Raw genomic sequence first — 20,692 nt, forward strand, 5'->3', positions numbered from 1 at the left:
AAAGGAAAGTAGAAGAAAAGAATGAAAAAAAAAGAAAAGAATTAGGGGACAGAGATAGAGGATATCTACTGGATCGCATGATCAAGATCGCTGTCAGGATAAGACAGGATAGTGGGGCATCTTATTCCATGGAAAAATCGGAACACATCTATCCTATGAGATTTAAAATCTTGCATACCGTCTGCACTATTATACATCTTTTAATAGAAGAGACATACATACTTACATAGCGTATAATGATACACATGCTCTTTCCAATGTGTATCTTTCTATTACACCCACCATCTACTTACCAAGAGACTGATCCCATGGATTTGCTCCTTGGGGACACATTATTTGATCTAATACACTCAAAACATATGTCAATGCACGCTTGGTCTATTTGTTGTAGATTATGTATGACACTATGATACACACTCAGTATTTGATATATGTGACATAATGCACACTTATGTTTCTACCACATTAAGTCCAATTTTCAGTGCACACTTAACTCTTTACTCAATCAACATATACCTTTATTTAATACACAATCCAAGATTTTAAATCTCATGAGATGAGGTTGTCTCGATTTTTTTATAGAACAGAACGTGCTGTCGTCGCACCCCATCCCAACACTTGGAATAGAGGATGTCCCAAGACATCTCGATTAGGATGCTGGGATGCTAGTGGGATGGCCCTGTCCCAACACATGGGATGGTATCCCATCCTGATGTCCCACAGGATGTCTCGTTGGGACCTGAATTCTTGACACAATCATGTTTATCATCTAGTCCTCCAGAGCATGCTTAACTAGTATGGGATATGTATTTCGGATACACAATTATCTATGCATGGATACTTACCTTTTATGGTTGATCTTATAATGCCCTCTTCGATTGTATCATGAAAAGCCAAAGGCCAGACCAATAAGTCCTCCAAAATCAATGCACAATTCCTCCATCAGGACTAAGGATGATGCACTGCCCCCAACTACCTTATCTTTGACTACGTCTACTCCTAGACCACCTATCATGCCCACTTCCTCGGTATCTCGCATGTCGTCCCAAACCCCAGCTCCCTCTTCTCTGCCACCATATAGGATGCCATCCTTGACTATGAGCCCCACCCTAACTTTCCAAATAACAACTCTACTCCTCTTCCCCATGGCCCTCCATATTGCATAGAGCTAAACCAGACTCTGGGCACCATATCAGGGAAATATATTGTTAGTTATATGCCAGGGCAATTTGGTCTGCGAGAGGCTAAATGTCTAATAGACTTCAAAAAATATTACACCTGATTTTGCAAATGGAAAAGTAAGAGGGTTTTTATACATAATTTACTATTAATTCAATTTTTTTCTGTATTTTATTTTTTAATCTGAAATTATTAAATTTGAGTCAAATCTAGTAAAACTAAAACCTAGAAAACCCCAACACATGAAAACCAAAATCCAGTTTCAGATATTGCTCCAAATTTTGGTCATCAAAATCTACAAATTTTAAAGGAAATTGAAAGGTATGTTAATTCTAGCAAAGTGGTCTTCCTGCATATCTTTGTTCATTGATTTAAATACCATTTAAACAGAACAATAACATGGTTTTGTACCATTTTGATGTGAAAATCGCACTAGGGTAGGTGCCAGGTCACCAAAACAAGTAAAATCAAGATGTATCGGCCATCTCAATTAGTAATGACTAGTACAAGGCCAACACCTGGCCAAGAAAGCACAAGAACACAAACCAGCTATCTCAATCAGGACTGACCGATACAAGCCAATACCAAGGCCGACCCAGCCAGTACCAAACCCATCCCAATTAGGACAAAAATTGTTTTAAAAGACGGTGGAGGATCATGGGGGCTGACCTAGAGTCAAGTGTGAAACACAAAACTCTAGGTAATAAACCAGATACAAAATTGTACTAGAATTAGAACTATCCAACTCAATAATGAAAAGAAACAATCTAAAATTATTTAGCCACAAAAATATGGAAATCCAGTGAAAATTGGTGCTGATCCTGACAAAAAACCTATAGGACTTTTGACCACATATCTCTAAATAAAAATCAAATATTGAGTTACTAAAGTTCCTAGCTGCAAATCCTCTAGTATTTGCATCCATCTAAATAGTTGGAAATTTGACAAAGAGTTATAAGGACCAAGGGACAATCCATTCCTTATGCAAGAGGCAGTTCACTCCCATGGTTGATTGCAAGGACTCAAGTCCTGCCGAGACCTTCCACGAGACACTGGGATGGGATACCATCCTATGTGTCATGATAGGACCATCATGCCATCGTCCCAGCATCTTTATTGGCACGTTTCGAGATATTCCCTATTTCAGATGTCGGGACAAGGTGGGACGGCGGTGTCAGGACAAGGTGGGACGGCAGTGCATCCCATTCCATAGAAAAAATGGGACAACCCCATCCCACGAGATTTAAAACTTTGGTTGATTGCGCTACAAGAAAACAAATGCCAAATAGATTAGTATAGTGGGCAACCAAATGAACTTCAATTCAATTCATATCCTTGTTGCACATAAAAAGAAGATTGATTAAATATCCATATTACATATCAAAACCCCAAAAAATTGAAAAAACAAAGAGAAAACAAAAGAAACTGAACTTTGCATGCTGGTGTGGGACCGATATGCACCACCATCCCAAGAGTCAATATAGTATGGCTCGGTAATGTACCATTCTCAAGGAAAACCGTGACCAATGCTTTCTATCGATATTTCAATCCTTGGCTTTATTTTTTTCTCTTAGTCTTTAAAACTCCCAAAATGATAAATAATATATCAGCAATAGTGGGAACAAGGAATAACAATTGTCTTATAAAGCCATTTTAGAGTCCCTAAAAATCCACTTAGTATGGTGGCATGATGAGCAACCAAGAAATATTGACATCAAATTAAACTTTCATTCCTTGCTATATCCCCTGTGACAAGCCTTGAGTATCTCAATTCTCACGCTTAGTCCTACTTATTATGAACCTTGGTGCAAAGCAAAGGATTATTACAATTATATGGATGCATGACAAAGTTAAAAAGTCTGCAGAAGTTTTTGTTCCAGTGACACTTCTGTTTGATCATCATAATTCATGCTTGTGAACTATCATGAAGATCGCAAAGTTTGGAAGCCAAACATCATGCATGCTTCCTCCACAATTCTATTTGATTGTTATTTCAATAAAGTAAAGCTTGCCGCCTAGCTGACAAAACTGCAAGCGAACAGGTTGTCGATTTAAGGTTTAAGTCTTATTCAATTATTTTGATAAAGCAAGTTCTCACTTAAAGGAAGACAAAATCAAAAAAGTGGGTTGTAGGTGCTTTTACCAAATTCAAATTCTGTTTCCTGAAAATGCAATCATAGGATCACATCTATTCTTTCCTTCATGCACAATGACCTAAAATTGGTCACTTTATGATAATGTCATATGGTAAGTACAATAATATATATATAAAGTATAAAAAATTACCCTGTGATTACTAAAATTTCTCATAAATGTTTCTACCATGGCTTAAGATTGAAGGATTTCCAAATTAGGGTATTGTTTAGCATAATTTTCATTTTTCTATTTTCAAAAATAAAATATAGAATTCTTGCTCCTGCTTTTCTAAATCTTAAAAATATAAATATGCTTGGCATACTCAATTATTTGTAAAACATGAACCTGGTGGTAGTGGCAGTCACGGCAGCCAAGGCAGTGGCAATGATGGTGGTGACTATGTCAGGGGGCAATAGTGGTGTGGCAAAGGCAGCACCTGTAGGGGCAGTGAAGGGGCATTTGTGGTGGTGGTGGTGTTTGTGGTAGGGGTGGTGGTAGTGTGGCAAAGACTGCAGTAGTGGCAGAGGCAACAACAATACTAGCAACAATGTGGTGGAGGTGGCAATAAAGGTGGTAATGAGGCAAACGCAGTTAAGAGGTAGTAGTGGTGGTTGATGCAGCAACAACAGTGGAGGTAGCAATTTGGCAGCGACAACAGCAATGGTTATAGAAGCAACAACAACAATAGTGATAGAGGAGGTGGTGGTGGTGGTAGCAGTGTTGTTGGTGGTAGTAAAAACAGCATGAATTTCTTATTTTCGAGAATATTTAAAGGATTTCTTATTTTCATTTTTCTAGAAATAACAAAAAACAGCTTAGAAATAGAAAATAGAAAAAAATAGCACCAAACATGTTTTTTATCTCAAATTTTGTGTCTTTGTTTTCAAACTAGAAGAAAAGAAATAAAAGCAATGCCAAATTGGTCCTAGGTTTTTGGAAAATGGATGGCTCGAAAAGAAGGTAGAAAGAAAAATAGAAGGAAGAAGAAAGAAGATGATGGGAAGAAAAGGTGTAGAACTCATCTACAAGAGGTGAAAAAACTTTACTCAGAGCCTCAAGTACAAATACAACTTCAGAAAACCAGATATCAGTTCATGCTCCAAGAGGGGGAAAATAGTTTCAAAAACTTAAATTTGATTGGATCATGAGTTCTAGATGGTAGTTATGGCAGTTTTTGAAAGGACCTATGCAAGAAAAGGGGGAACATGTGAGGACCTATGTAAGCGTGCTTTTAATCCCACATTGATTGTGCAACGAGGAGATCTTAGACACTTAGGTACCCAAATGATACCTTCAAGCAAACCTTTACGGGAGAGGTCTCAAATAATCACCAATAGTCTTAGAGCAGATCATCTATAGCCTATGAGGACTAGGGAACATTTTAGCTTGGACACTTTTGGGACTCACCAGAGGTCGATCGTGGCGTTCGTAATTATATTTGTCTGGATTTGGACTCTTAGCCTAGCATCAACGTTAGCGCTTAAATGGAGGAAGCATGTGAGGATCTATGTGGGCAATATAATGAGGACTTATGTGAGCATGTGTTTAGACTTGCATGAGTTGTGCACCAAATATAGGGCCAAGAAACCAAATAGTTCTATTTGGCTAGCCTTTTCAGGTGAGATCCTTAGTTGTTATGAATAATATTGCAATGGACCCATCACATAGCCCATGTGGACTAGAGAACATTATAGCATGGGCACTTTTGGCATTGAACACGACCGATTGTCATGGTGGTTATTAGATTTGACTGGATCTGAACCCTTAGCCTGGAGAGGAGATGATGGCTTAAATAGGAGACTATGTGAGGGACAGGACAAAATAGTATGATTAGTATTAAGGTTTGCCGCACCAGCTCGAACTAAACAGATCAAAGCATGCCAAATAGTACCGGCGGCAAACTAGTGTGGTTCGAGCGTTTGATTCGAAACACCGATGAAAACAGAGCGAGGAAGAAGGAAAGATAAAAAGAGAGAGAGGAGGGGAGGGAAGAAAAGAGAAAGGCCAGAGGTAGCCGACGGTGACCCAATGAGGCCTCCGAGGCTCCACGATCCTCTACGAGATGTAAGAAAAAAGAAAGATAAACAGAGAGTAGAAAGGAGAAAAGAGGAAGGAGGGAAAGGCGGTGGGGCGGCCACCAGAGAGCCATCGAGTGGCTGCTTGACGGCCCAAAAACTCTCCACAGTCATCACGGGTTTGAAACAAGGGCGATACCCCTATTTCATTGTGCTTTTTAAATAAACTGATAAATAGTGAAGTCGGTAAAGGATTTGCTGGCTTCACTTAAACCCATGGCAACCGCGGAGAGTTTTTTGGCCGTCCAGTGGCCGCAGCGACCATCCGACAGCCTTTTAATGGCTTCCCTGCTGCCTTCCCCTCCCTCCTCTTCCCTCCCTCTCTATCTCTCTACTCTCATTTTCTCTCATGGAGGACCGCGGAGCTTGGGAAGCCTCGACAACCCTCCGACGGCCTCCACAGAATCTTCGATGGCCACCACCAGAATCTCCGCCAGCCTCCCTTTCCTTCCTTCCTCTCCCTCTCTCCCCTCTTTTTCTCTCTTTTCTTCCCCGCTTCATCCCTCATTTTCATGTCAGTTCAGATCTGGTACGAGGGTGTACCGACTCATACAGCAGCCGGCTGGTTGGCACGGGATCCGGTTCCAAGTCGGCGAGCCTTGATTAGTACCATATCGTTTTGTTCCAACGTGGAACCAACACTAGCACAAGTGTCGAGATGCCATAAGTAGCTATGTAGGATTGTACCATATAACCAACTATACCAGTCTATATTGATCCATACAAGTGCATACTGACAATACCATACCAATCATAGCGAGAACAGGATCTCTCAATCATGTGCAATACAAGCATGGTACACCCTATACCAATCCGAACCAGCAGATACACCCAGTATCGTAACATACTGGCGGAGAACCGGTCCGTTCAGATCGGATTTTCGGAAAATGATCCGAACCGAACCAAACTGGTCGGTTCGATATGGTATCGGCCTGAACCACCCGATACCATATGGTTTGATCTAGTTCGATCCAATTCAACCCCGATTTTCTTTTTTTTTTTGTGCCATTAGGTGAATTTTTTTTTATTTTTTTATTATCAATATGATATGGTACAGTCTGATATGGTACCATACCGTATCGGCCGGCAACCGGCATAGATTTCGGTACCGAGTCTGCGAACCTTGGATACAAGAGTTGTAGATATTAAACCTAACATACCAAGTTGTATTGATAAGATAATGGTACAATGCCTACTATTGGTACACAAGCCTTGTGCAGGGGTATTAGTTAGCCACCCATCCAAGCCCAAGCTGCTTAGAATTCCCCACCCACTTCCTAACTACGCTCACTATGCATGTTCTCCTTTGTTGGTTTGTTTCTCTGTTGGCTCTGTCTCCCCACCCTACACACCAACCTAGGCAGCAAAGCATACCACCATCCTAGGCGGTTATGGGAGGGAGATCACCAGCAAGTGGGAAAGGTGGTGATGGTAGCCACTGGTTGTGCCAACTTTTCCCTTCTTTTCTTTTTTCTTCTACTTCCTAATCTTTTTCTTCTTCTTGCTACTCCTGGTGTCCTTTCTTTCCATCCGCTTTTTATTCTTTTCTTTTTATCCCCTTTCTTTTTATGCAAGATCCTCCTTGTGCTGTTGCATGACTGCCCATTGAATACATTGTTTGTTATCTTATTATCTTAGTAGGGGACATTGCCGTTATTTTTCCTTTGAATTTTTTTTCCTTTGTCAATTGATACCCATTCTTGCAAGTTCACTAACAACATTGCCCACTGGCAGCTGCTTCTTAATCTCCTTTTCCTGCACACTAGCTGCCAGATTGATTATCTGACTATAATTTTGTTGGGTGTATTTTTATTTTTTATTTTTTATTTTTGGCTGGCAGACTATGCAGCCAGCAATTTGGACCGCTTGGTTTTGATTATATATTTTTACATTTTGGATCTTTTTGTTTTATTTTGTGTTGCTTTGTGGTATCCTATTTTGTGGAATGTGTTTTGCCAAAGGCTATGATCCATGCTCATTTTGTGTTAGCTATTGGTATGTAGTACTATCCTCCATTTTCTCTTGCACGGTAGTTATAATATTATGTACCTATATTGAGCAATGTTAATCTTACTATCAATGTGAATAGCATTATCAATTTGTTCGGTCAATGTTTTGTTAGCACTTTTGAATTTAAAAGTTACTTGGACTATTCAATGTGAAAAACAGATTTAATATCTTATATATGACAACAAAGAGTTTCATTAAAATCATATTCACTATTACAAACCTAGCATGCATTCTTGACAGCCTCATAGGCTCTTCCCTCCACAGGCAGCCGCACAATCATCTACCCACCCACCCAAGCTACGCTAGTGTCCATCAACTAGCCTGGTCTAGTCTTTCTCACAACCTCGGCTGTTGGGTTCCGAAGAGCGCAACAGAAGATGGATTTCAAAAATTTTCTTGAAATTCAAGTCTATCGGAAACCGAAAAACCCTAAAACCCCTTTAATCATAAAGTAAATAATAACTAATAGATATAAAACTCATACCTATTAAGTCGATGAAGAAAAGGAAGAAGCCGGTAATCGATTCCACAAGACCCCCAAGTGTGAGTCCTCCAATGTTGATCCACACAGAAAGTTGATCAAAGAATTACTTCAGCAGAACTTTGTCTATGAACTGCTTCACTAATTGAGCCTTTTAGCCTACCCTGGACCAAGACCCCTCTCAGATGAACCCTTAGTCTTTCTTCCTTACTCTCTCTACTCTCTAAATCGCCTCCTACTCTCTTCCTAAGCTTTGTCTTAAAATCAGCGGACTTGTCTTAATAGAAGAAATTTGTCCTAACAAGACAAAGAAAAGAGAGGGATTGATTTTGTTTAAGAGTTTTTGTGCCTTGGACTCTCGGAATGAGTCCTATTTATAGGAGTAGAAGGGGCGCAGAAAAGGGCTCAGATATGCCTCTTCATGTGTCTCTTAGATCAGCGTATCAGAAAATTAAGATACTTATTTGAGAAGGACTCTTAATTTTCAGATACGTTGATTCAGATTCTGCACGCATCTATCTGCGTTCTGATAAGCATTCGATACCCCTTTTTAAATCAAAAAATTTTGATTTTTGACATGTGGAAAGCTCTTTGAACGAGGCTTCTGATGGCATAAGTTTTGAGGCGTGACTATATCCCGGTGAGGAGAAATCTTGACGTGAAGTCGCGACTGTTCGCATTGCTTCATCCCGCGCGTGCCAAGAATTAAGGGGCATTTGATGCCCCATCTAGCCATGACAAACTTTAAATTTTGTGCCACTCAATTAGAGGGCTGAGAGGGCTCCACATGGGCTTTGGTTTTAGATTAAAAGGATTTTTAAATCCTTTTCACCAATCAAAACAATACAAGATTTTGTTTTGTGGCGTTGTTCCAAGTTGTGGCGTCCAAACAAAGTCTCCACATTAATTTAAAAATTAAATTCTGATCCTATCAGAACTCAAGGGACGTGGAAGGCTTCCTTATCCATCCGGAATCCATCAAAAAATAAGTGATTATATGCAGAAGGACTCTCAGTCTCTTTTGCATGCTAAATGTATTTGTCGCACAAAATTGGCGCATCCCAGAGTCCAACTCCTTTTAGACTCTTTAATATGGGCGTGGATAACGCTTGGGAATGCCCAAACTTGGCTACCCCCTTTAGGCTCGATCCAATCAAGATCCTACATAAATAGGTAAGCCCAATTAAACAAGGTTTAAGCCAAATCTAATTTGGCTAGGAGCAAAGGTTAGTCTACAAGTGCTAGCTTGCCAATTAGCCACCCAATTAGGTTCAATTGACCCATAAAATGAATCCAAATGATTCTTTGATCAATTCCTTGATGTGTGTGATCCATTGGGTTCCACATCTAGCTGGCAGTAGGTCTAAGTGCATGTTGACCAAGTCAGATTAGAGCCGATCCAATCAATTTAGGTCAAACCATATGCCGACCTAAGTTGTCCAATTAGAATTTTTTCTAATTGACTTATGAAATAAACTCTTTAATTCATGAAAACCTACAAGACAAGATTGACGTCTAGCAATGTATCATACCTACCCAAAAAATGTGAAATTCGGTATAAATTTCGAAAATATCCTTCGGTGACAAATTACCGTGCAATTCAATCCTTCGATCAACCTTCATCCCGAATAAGTGATGGGCATGAAATTAAGTCAAACCCTAACACTTATTCATATGGATCTCATCTTGCTAATGAAGACTCGATTAAAGAAGTATTAGAAATCATTTCTAATTTTCTTATGCTTTGATCAAAGACTTCCTGAGTCATCATTTGATGAGATAGCTCGGGATGATAACTCCGCTTACCAGGAATGATCGATTCCTTGTTGACCGAACTCATGATCTTCATACACAATTCACCATAGCCGGAACACCCCGTTCATGACTTAATCATGAGTGAGTATGAATTAAAATATGGATTCATGTGAATAAGATCTCATGGTAGTCTCAGGTCTAAGGAGCAGTTGCACAACTCCCACTTAGAGAACCTTCTTTTAACATGTAAGGATTCCATAAGAAGTTCTCTTTTAGTAGGTCAATTCAGTGAACTCATTACCTAATGAGCACCCACATCCTTGTATTAGTGTCTCACACAAGTGACTTGTAAGATCAGCCACCCTCTCCTTTGAGCATACATAGGATGTGCCAGTCTATTCGGAACATTGATCCCCGACTTAATGCTCCTATGACTAGAAATGATTTTAGATTAGGATTTTAGGATTTCGGATCTTACAGGCATGATTACTTCATGATCCCAAAAATATTACCCTAATCTATGGAGTTCATCATTATCTTTTAAATATAGAAAGATAGCTATAAATGATGAATCAAAGAATACCTTTATTAATATATAAATGTCAATATATGAGTTGGGGTTTTACAAAGATAAGTGCCATCGAAATACAAATTCGATTGGCTTTAGGGCACTTATCTTTCATTCTCCCACTTGCACTAAAGCCAATCACTCCTATATTTTAAACCCATACAATCAACATGACGATCAAACAGCTATAATGGTAAGACTTTAGTGAATGGATCTGCTATATTGTTTTTCGTCTCAACCCATTCAATAGATACATCTTGTCTCTCGACAATCTCTCAAACGAGATGGTAGCGTCTGAGGATGTGCTTAAATCTGTGATGAGACCTCGACTCTTTTGTTTGAACAATGGCTCCAGTATTATCACAATAAAGTGGTACTGGTCGTTCAATCTCAGGAACTACTCCTAACTCAGTGATGAATTTCTTCATCCAGACCGCTTTCTTTACAGCTTCACTAGCAGCGATGTACTCTACCTCAGTAGTTAAGTCAGCTACAGTTTGCTGTTTGAAACTCTTCCAACTCACTGCTCCTTCATTTAAGGTAAAGACATATCCAGATATTGATTTGTTATCATCTGGATCAGACTGAAAACTAGAATCGATATATCCTTCTAGTTTTAGCTCTGATTCTCTATAGATTAGAAAAATATCTTTAGTCCTTCTTAGGTACTTAAGAATATTCTTCACAGCTTTCCAATGTTCTTCTCCTGGATTGTCCTGAAATCTACTGACTATGCCTAAAGCATAAGCCTATAGATCCCACAGCCGAAGCATAAAGGATACAATTCATCCTTTCTCTTCTTGTGTCTTAGGAGACATTTTCTTAGAGAGACGTATGCCTTGACTCATTGGCAAGTAACCTCTTTTACTTGCCTCCATGTTGAATCTCTTCAACACAAGGTCAATGTACCTAGACTGAGATAAGCCTAACATCCTTTTAGATCTATCTCTATAAATCCTTATACCTAGTATATAGGATGCTTCTCTCAAGTCTTTCATTGAAAATTGATTTGATAGCCAAGTTTTGACCGATTGAAGCATTGGAACATCATTCCCAATTAATAATATATCATCAACATAAAGAACTAAGAAGACAATGGCACTCCCACTTGCCTTCTTATACATACAAGGTTCATCCAAATTTTTGATGAATCCAAACTGTTTGGCAGTAACATCAAAGTAGATATTCCAACTCCTCGATGCCTGCTTTAATCCATAAATGAATTTTCTTAGCTTGCACACTTGATTTGCTCTCCCACTTGAGACAAATCCCTCTGGCTGTGTCATGTAGACTTCTTCCTCAAAATTTTCATTGAGAAAAGCAGTCTTGACATCCACCTGCCAGATTTCATAATCATAGTATACAGCTATTGCAAGCAAAATCCTGATGGACTTGAGCATAGCCATAGGTGAGAAGGTTTTATCATAGTCAATTTTTTATCTTTGTTTGAAATTCTTTGCCACCAACCTAGCCTTGTAGGTTTTAACTTGGCCATCTGCTCCAATCTTCTTTTTGAAGATCCATTTACAACCTATCGAGGTGACACCCTCAGACAAATCAACCAAAGTCCATACTTGGTTGGTCATCATGGAGTCCATTTCGGATTTTATGACTTCCAGCCATTTATCAGAGTCCTTACTCATGATAGCTTCCGAATATATCAGTGGATCATCATTCTCAACGATACTAGCTTCATTGTCATTCCCTATGATAAAGCCATATCTAAAAGGTATATGATGAACTCTTTTTGAACTTTGAAAAGGTGTGTATTGTGGATGTATCTCTTTATTCGGTACTTCTGGATGAGAAATCTCTTGAGGATTGTCCATATTTATTTGTAGATTATTAACTTTTTGAAATTCAATTGTCCTCCCACTAGCCCCTTCTTGGATAAACTCCCTTTCCAAGAAAGTAGCATGCCTACTAACAATTATCTTTTGTTCAGTAGACACATAGAAGTAGGATCCAATACTCTCCTGTGGATAATCTACAAACCTACATTTTTCAGATCTAGCACTTATGTCTAAAAATATTCTTGATATAAGCTGGGCAGCCCCAAATCTTAAGACGCTTAAGACTAGATTTTCTACCCATCCATATCTCATATAGAGTGCTAGGAACAACTTTAGAAGGTACTCTATTTAAAACATATGCTGTAGTTTCCAGGGCATATATCCAGAAAGATATTGGCAGGTCAGTGAAGCACATCATGGACCGCACCATGTCTAACAAGATGCGATTTCTCTTTTCCGCTACACCATTTAATTGTGGTGTGTAAGGAGAAGTCCATTCAGAAAGAATACCTTGACTTAAGATGATCAAAAAATTCACTGGATAAGTATTCTCCTCCTTAATCAGATTGAAGGATCCTAATATTTTTTTTAGTTTATTTCTCGACCAAGCTTTGATACTCCTTAAATTTATCAAAAGCTTCGGACTTGTGTTTCATAAGAAATACATATCCGAACCTTGATAGATCATCAGTAAATGTGATAAAATAAGAGTATCCTCCTCTAGCTTGAGTCGTCATAAGCCCACATACATCAGAGTGTACAAGAGCCAACAACTCATTTGCCCTTTCTCCATGTCCAACAAAAAGAGTCTTAGTCATCTTTCCCATGAGATAAGATTCACAAGTCTCGTAAGATTCAAAATTATATAAGTCAAAGAATATATTTTTGTATAATTTGTTTATTCTTAACTCACTGATATGACTAAGATGGCAATGCTAGAGGTATGTCTCATTGATATCCTCTCTTTTTCTATTCATATTCGTATTAATATGAAAAATTTCATCATTAAGTGACAAAACTAGAAGATCATTTTCAATAAAATCAATACCAAAAATTTTATTAGAATGAATAATAGAGCAACTATTGCCCTTTACATTTATTTCAAAATCTTGTCTTAATAACTTATTATATTCCTAATTATCTTCGACATATAGTAGCAATCTTTCAATTCCAGAACCTTGCCAAAACATAACTTTAGCAGGTAGATGCCTACAGCTTCGACGTATATGGTCTCTCCACTAGCGCCAAATAGCTTAAAATCACCTTTCTTCAGCCTTCGAATTCTCTGCAGTCCCTGCAAAGATTTGCAAATATGTGAACCACAGGCAGCATCTAATACCCAAAGATTACTAGCTGAATGACTTAATGATAAAGCGATTTGTATCATATACATACCCTTTTGTGCAGTACTTGCACCCTGCTTCACACTTGCAAGAAAACTTTTGCAATTTCTTTTCCAATGTCCTAGTTTGCCGCAGTGGAAACAGATAACATTCTTAGCCTTCTTCTTACAAGTGCTACTTTTAGGGTTCAATTTTCATTTCGAACCCTTCTTGCCAGTTTTCTTCTTATTCATAAGAAGAATAGTACCCTTCTCTCCCTTGATGTGGGTTTCTTCTACCTTAAGCATATTAAGCAGCTCTGGCAATGAAGTATCTACCTTGTTCATATGATAGTAGATTACAAACTGGGAGGAGTCCGGAGAGATTGCAATATCAGATCCTGACTGAGTTCTCCATCCATGTGAAAACCTAATTGACTTAATCTAGTGATTAAATCAATGAGTTTAAGCACATAGGTTTGAACTGGTGTGCTCTCAATCATCCTTGCTCGAAAAAGCTGCTTGAATATTTTATATCTGACAGTCCGGCTCTGTTCTTCATATAACTCCTTAAGATTAAGGAGTATGGATTGAGGATCCATTTCCTCATGTTGTCTCTGTAGCTCATTGCTCATGGAGGCCAACATGATGCACTTAACAGTAGTACTGTCATTCTGCCACATCTTATATGTGGCTCTCTCCTCCTTGGTAGCATCTTCCCTAATAAAATCAAAGCTTGGAGTATCCAAAATATAGGAGATCTTTTCTTGCGCAAGAACAATGCGTAAGTTCCTCATCCAATCCACAAAATTCAGACCAGTCAACTTATTATTATCTAAGATGCTTCGCAATGAGAGTGAAGAAGCCATAATAAAATTATCTACATAACAAGAATAATATACAATCAGACCACTCATAATGACATTCACAATAAGATAAGGTCTTTTATCTAGTTGTGTCTTCCATTATTTTATCGGATACAATAATCCTCTCCTATGGTAAACGAGAAACCCAATCTTGGTTTCTTAAGTGGGGTTGAGATCCTAATTCCTCATATCAGTCTTGTGGTTATACAACAAACCTCTATGAGTTCCAAGGTAGGAGATCCTTTTTCAATTGCATCCCATACAACTCTCAATAATATTCTTGCCTCTAAAACTCTTATAGTCTTGTGGTTACACAACAAACTATAAAATTTTAGTTAAGTTAAATCCTTCATTTCTATATAATCAAATTTGAATACTGATGTCTTTGTGGTTACACAACAAAGCAGCACACTCAAAAATGCCATAAGCATCCAATATGCACCAGAACCAAATTACAACTATCCTCATAGCAGGTCTTGTGGTTACACAACAAACCTACTATAGTTCTAGTCATAACATAGATCTAGCATAAAGGAAGGCCCCTAGTAGCAATATTTCAACACCAAGCAATCCCAATCCAAGATTCGAACTAATCCAATTGGCCAGGAAAGTAAAAATATAAATTTGGTGGGGGTCCCCCCGTTGCTTTTCTAGACACCAACAAGTTGGCCAGACCAGCAAACGGAACCAATTAAATAACCACCGCACTTGAAATACTCCTAGACACCAATTGATTTAAAATCGATTCAAGAATTGGATAGCTTATAGTTGCTTATCACTACAACTTAATATAACTTTAATGAGGATTTTTCATGGTCTCATGCACATCCTTATACTATAACAAAAATTTAAACATGCTACTATCAAAGTAATAATAATATCACATGATATGCAAGGTGATAGTTATTTTATCAATTCTAGGACAACCATTTACCACATAGCAGACATCCACCGCTATGCTAGGGCAATCTTACAAAATGATAAATAACCAATTCTAAACATATCTTTAATGTTGATTAGGGTTTTGATACATAGTTTGTAATCATAAATCCTAATCAGTGGCAATCAGAAACATATATATACATACAAATAATACTCTTTGATTGCATTGATTAAGGAAGGCTCTGATATCATTGTTGGGTTCCGGAGAGCGCAACGGAAGATGGATTTCAAAAATTTTCTTGAAATTCAAGTCTTCCGAAAACCCAAAAACCCTAGGACTCCTTTAACCATAAAGTAAATAATAATTAATAGATATAAAACTCATACATGTTAAGTCGATGAAGAAAGAGAAGAAGCCGGTAATCGATTCCACAAGACCCCCAAGTGTGAGTCCTCCAATGTTGATCCACATAGAAAGTTGATCAAAGAATTACTTCGACAGAATCGTGTCTATGAACTGCTTCACTAATTAAGCCTTTTAGCCTACCCTGGACCAAGATCCCTCTCAGATGAACCCTTAGCCTTTCATTCTTACTCTCTCTACTCTCTAAATCACCTCCTACTCTCTTCCTAAGCCTTGTCTTAAAATCAGCAGACTTGTCTTAATAGAAGAACTTTGTCCTAACAAGACAAGGAAGAAAGAGGGATTGATTTTATCTGAAAATTTTTGTGCCTTGAACTCTCGCAATGAGTCCTATTTATAGGAGTAGAAGGGGCACAGAAAAAGGCTCAGATATGCCTCTTCATGTGTCTCTTAAATCGGCATATCAAAAAATTAAGATACTTATTTGAGAAAGACTCTTACGTCTTAATTTCCAAATACGTTGATTCAAATTCTGGACGCATCTGTCTGCGTTTCGATAAGCATTCGATGCCCCTTTTTAAATCAAAAAATTTTGATTTTTGACATGTGGAAAGCTCTTTGAACGAGGCTTCTAATGGCACAAGTTTTGAGGCATGACTATATCCCAGTAAGGAGAAATCTTGGCATGAAGTCGTGACTGTTCGCGTCGCTTCATCCCATGCGTGCCAAGAATTATGGGGCATTTGACGCCCCATCTGGCCATGACAAACTTTAAATTTTGTGCCACTCAGATAGAGAACTAAGAGAGCTCCACATGGGCTTTGGTTTCAGATTAAAAGGGTTTTTAAATCCTCTTCACCAATCAAAACAATACAAGATTTTGTTTTGTGGCGTCGTTCCAAGTTGTGGCATCCAAACAAAATCTCTACATCAATTTAAAAATTAAATTATGATCCTATCAAAACTCAAGGGACGTGGAAGGCTTCCTTATCCATCTAGAATCCATCAAAAAATAAGTGATTAATGTGCAGAAGGACTCTCGGTCTCTTTTGCACGCTAAATGTATTTGTACCACAAAATTGGTACGCCCCAGAGTCCAACTCCTTTTGAACTCTTTAATATGGGCATGGATAAGACTTGGGGATGCCCAAACTTGGCTACCCCCTTTAGGCTCGATCCAATCAGGATTCTACATAAATAGGTAAGCCCAATTAAACAAGATTGAAGCCAAATCTAATTTGGCTAGAAGCAAGGGTTAGCCTACAAGTGCTAGCTTGCCAATTAGCCACCTAATTAGGTTCAATTGACCCATAAAATGAATCCAATTGATTCTTTGATCAATTCCTTGATGTGTGTGACCCATTGAATTCCACATCTAGCTGGCAGTAAGTCTAGGTGCATGTTGACCAAGTCAGATTAGAGCCAATCCAATCAATTTAGGTCAAACCACATGCCGATCTAAGTTGTCCAATTATAATTTTTTCTAATTGACTTATGAAATAAACTCTTTAATTAATGAAAATCTACAAGACAAGATTGACGTCTAACAACGTATCATGCCTACCCAAAAAATATGAAATTCGATGAAAATTCCAAAAATACCCTTCAGTGGCAAGTTACCATGCAATTCAATCCTTCAATCAACCTTCATTCCGAATAAGCGATGGACATCGAATTAAGTCAAACCCTAACACTTATTCATGTGGATCTCATCTTGCTAATGAAGACTCGATTAAAGAAGTATTAGAACCATTTCTAATTTTCTTATGCTTTGATCAAAGACTTCCTGAGTCATCATTTGATGAGATAGCTTAAGATAATAACTCCTCTTAGCAGGAGTGATCGATTCCTTGTAGACTGAACTCATGATCTTCATACACTATTCACCATAGCCGGAACACCCCCGTTCATGACTTAGTTATGAGTGAGTATGAACTAAAATATGGGTTCATGTGAATAAGATCTCATGGTGGTCTCAGGTCTAAGGAGCAGTTGCACAACTCCCACTTAGAGAACCTTCTTTTGACATGTAAGGGTTCCGTAAGTTCTCTTTTAGTAGGTCAATTCAGTGAACTCATTACCTAATGAGCACCCACATCCTTGTATTAGAGTCTCACACAAGTGACTTGTAAGATTAGCCACCCTCTCCTTTGGCATACATAGGATGTGCCAGTTTATCCGGAACATTGATCCCCGACTCAATGCTTCTATGACTAGGAATGATTTTAGATTAGGATTTTAGGATTTCGGGTCTTACAGGCATGATCACTTCATGACTCCAAAAACATTGCCCTAATCTATAAGATTCATCATTATCTTTTAAACATAGAAAGACACAGCTGTAAATGATGAATCAAAGAATGCCTTTATTAATATATAAATGTCAATATATGAGTTGGGGTTTTGCAAAGATAAGTGCCATCAAAATACAAATTCGATTGGCTTTAGGGCACCTATCTTTCATCGGCTTCATCAAAAAGCTTTCTAATCACATATGGTTCTTTCTTCAGTTTACAATTTTATTTTGATTCAAGCATTTGTTTCAGCCATGTCTTATTAATTTTTGCAGGTGCCTTAATCCAATCAATTTTTCAGATATGATAAATGCACCAAAGAAACATTCTTTGAGCAAATTATCGTAGTTTGAAAATGCCTTGATAGAGCAAGGCATATAACTGCTTTTTTCTAAACCTTCTTAGCCATAAGTTTAGCTTAGCAGATAGATTAAGACCATCCACAAGACAATACGAACTCATTGGAGAAATAAGAAGCTTTTGTCCTTATGAAATTTGACCCAATGATTTAGCTGTCAGGCATGGCAGTCCTTGTCAGCCAACATGTCATTGCATGCCAATTGGTGCCAGCCATGCTGTGCCATGCCAAGGGTATGTCATAGTGCTTACGTGTGTTGACTAGTAACAACCGTGACTACCGGTGCCCAAACATTGAATCCTTGCTTTCACTTTTCCACTTGACACATCCCAATCTATGCTTAGAATTAAAAATGGTTGCAAAATTGAAAATGAATCACTATGTTTATGCACCATCTGCTAATTAGGCTCATACCTGATGAAATTTTTGAAGGCTAAAATATATGACTTTTCTCACCAAAATTATAGATTATAGCCAAGGTTCACTATCTCGATACCGGAACCCCCACTAGTACGATCCTATTACAATGTCAGTAGATGATTCAGTACCGTACAAGACTGCATACTAAGTATTGGTAAGGTATGAGACATCACTACGATATGGCATGCCCCGTACCAGACGATATAGGATGGTACGGCAAAACATGGTTGTAGCAATGTTGGACATAATAAAATTTGTGCTTGTAAGTTAAAGAAATATCATAGCATTTAAAACTCCACATTATTGCCTAACCACAATAATCTAGAAACCACATTAAATCTAGAAAATCAATTTTTTTATTCTCCAAAAATTTGAATCTTTAAGCATGTTTATTGAACCCAAATGGATGCATAACTTGGTATTTACACTTAATAATTTGAGTAAATGGAAATAAAAAGAAACATTTATTCATATAAATAATGTCTATGTTCTAGCTTGTTTCTTTATCTTTATTCACCTGCCTATTAAGTCCAAGGGTTGAACAAATCTACCAAGCAACTTTCACAGTTCTGGAGAATTAAAACTGACCTACACAGAAAACTTAACCTGATACCTATAAATATCAGGCAATACAAGCAAGCAAGGGAGGAAAAAAAGAAACAGGCCTTGGAGATAGAGACAAGAAGAAGAGAATAAGAAGAAAATGAGACTTTAGATACCAACGATTATTAGGAATCACTTGCAAGCAAAAGGAATAAAAAAGGAAAGAGAAGGTAGGTCTTACAGAAGAAAAATTTTCCTCGTACCATAAATGACTGTTCCATGCTTTTAGATTTTTAAGATTTGCTTCTTAATTTTTGACTCCAAGTCAACCAGGAAGCATGGACACCTGAAATCACATGTCGTATCTCCACTGAAAATGTATCAAATACAAATACTTGAAGGATACTTCCAGATACTTGTCTGATTGTTAAATGTCTTATTTTTCAAAATTTAAAAGAGTTCCAAATACTTCCTAGATAGACTCAAGATACTTCTAGGGTACATCCAAGAATAAGGGAAGGGCTTATTCTTTTTTCCCTTTTTATGAATGTTAAACTTTTAATGTTAGATAGTCAATTTTGGAGGTTTTGATGTCAATATTAACATATGGACTGTGAATTTGTGATCTATGGATTTGAATGACAACCAGATGATGAACTTGTGGAAAATGATGTTAATTTATGGAGTATGAACTACTATTATTTTGAAGGCCTACGATGCTTTTTGGATGTTATACATATTCTGTAGATAAAACGTATCAATTATTGCATGCTAATTGTATCATCTCTTACTTTTTCAAGATTTTGCCGTATTAACATATTTATATCATATCATATTCATATTATGGATCCATGATGATGCTTCCTAATTAATCATTTTAAAGTTTAAGAGATATTTGAAATTAATCCTTCTAAAAACCTATAGTTTCCTTTTGCAAGTTACTTCACCATGCATATTAAATTTACAGTTCATTTTGGTTCTTAGTAGTAGTAAATTCCAAACTTAGGTGTCACTTTAAAACCTAGAACACCAGTATTCAAAACCTACAATTTGTTGAAAAGATCCTAATGTCCAGCGCTTCAGTCCTTTCTAAATGTTACAGCCAAATTCAAACTTACGTGACATCTTCAAGTTTTAAATATATTGTTTTTCTCCAAAACGTAGAGTTTACTCTGAAATTTTCAATCCTGCAATTGGCTATATTTTCGTACAAAGATCCTTGTGTCTTCATTTTTGGGGATTTCTAGACCCTATAATTTGAAATGAGTTTTTCGTTTATATTTTAAAAAACCAGAAATTTTATTTTTATTTCACACTGTTCTCAATCTATGTCTATTTAAGCAGCTTTTCTCATTACAGCCTTTCAAATGGCATATATGAGGTTTCACATTATCTCTACCTAAAACCTACTTGAGAGATATATGAAGCTGTAACTAGGTGGTATATGAGTGACCTCACTAGAACTATAAAGGGATTATAAGTGCATCTCTAGCAAGTTGGTATTAATTGGCCTCAAAGACATAAGCAAACTCATCTAGGTAAGCAACAAGGATGTAAATGGTTTAATTAAATTTATTATAGAGGATATACATGACCTCCAGAGTATTTGTAAAAAAATTGCAAAAAACTATGCAAAATATCAGGGCT

At 37.6% G+C, this 20,692-nt stretch overlaps 1 protein-coding gene across 3 annotated transcripts in view; it reads right to left on the reverse strand.

Moving 5' to 3' along the window:
- The window catches only part of LOC105033694 (uncharacterized), a 76,884-nt gene that overhangs the window by 50,750 nt on the left and 5,442 nt on the right, over positions 1 to 20,692 (reverse strand). Inside the window, exon 2 of one of the 3 annotated variants that reach the window (XM_073251136.1) lies at positions 19,287 to 19,391. The exons of the other annotated variants lie outside the window; for them this stretch is intronic. The gene's annotated coding sequence lies outside the window, so the exon portion shown is untranslated. The remainder of the gene's footprint in view (positions 1 to 19,286; positions 19,392 to 20,692) is intronic. 3 annotated transcript variants of the gene reach the window in all.

This window comes from Elaeis guineensis, chromosome 1, assembly GCF_000442705.2.
Source record: "Elaeis guineensis isolate ETL-2024a chromosome 1, EG11, whole genome shotgun sequence".
Taxonomy (NCBI): Eukaryota; Viridiplantae; Streptophyta; class Magnoliopsida; order Arecales; family Arecaceae; genus Elaeis; species Elaeis guineensis.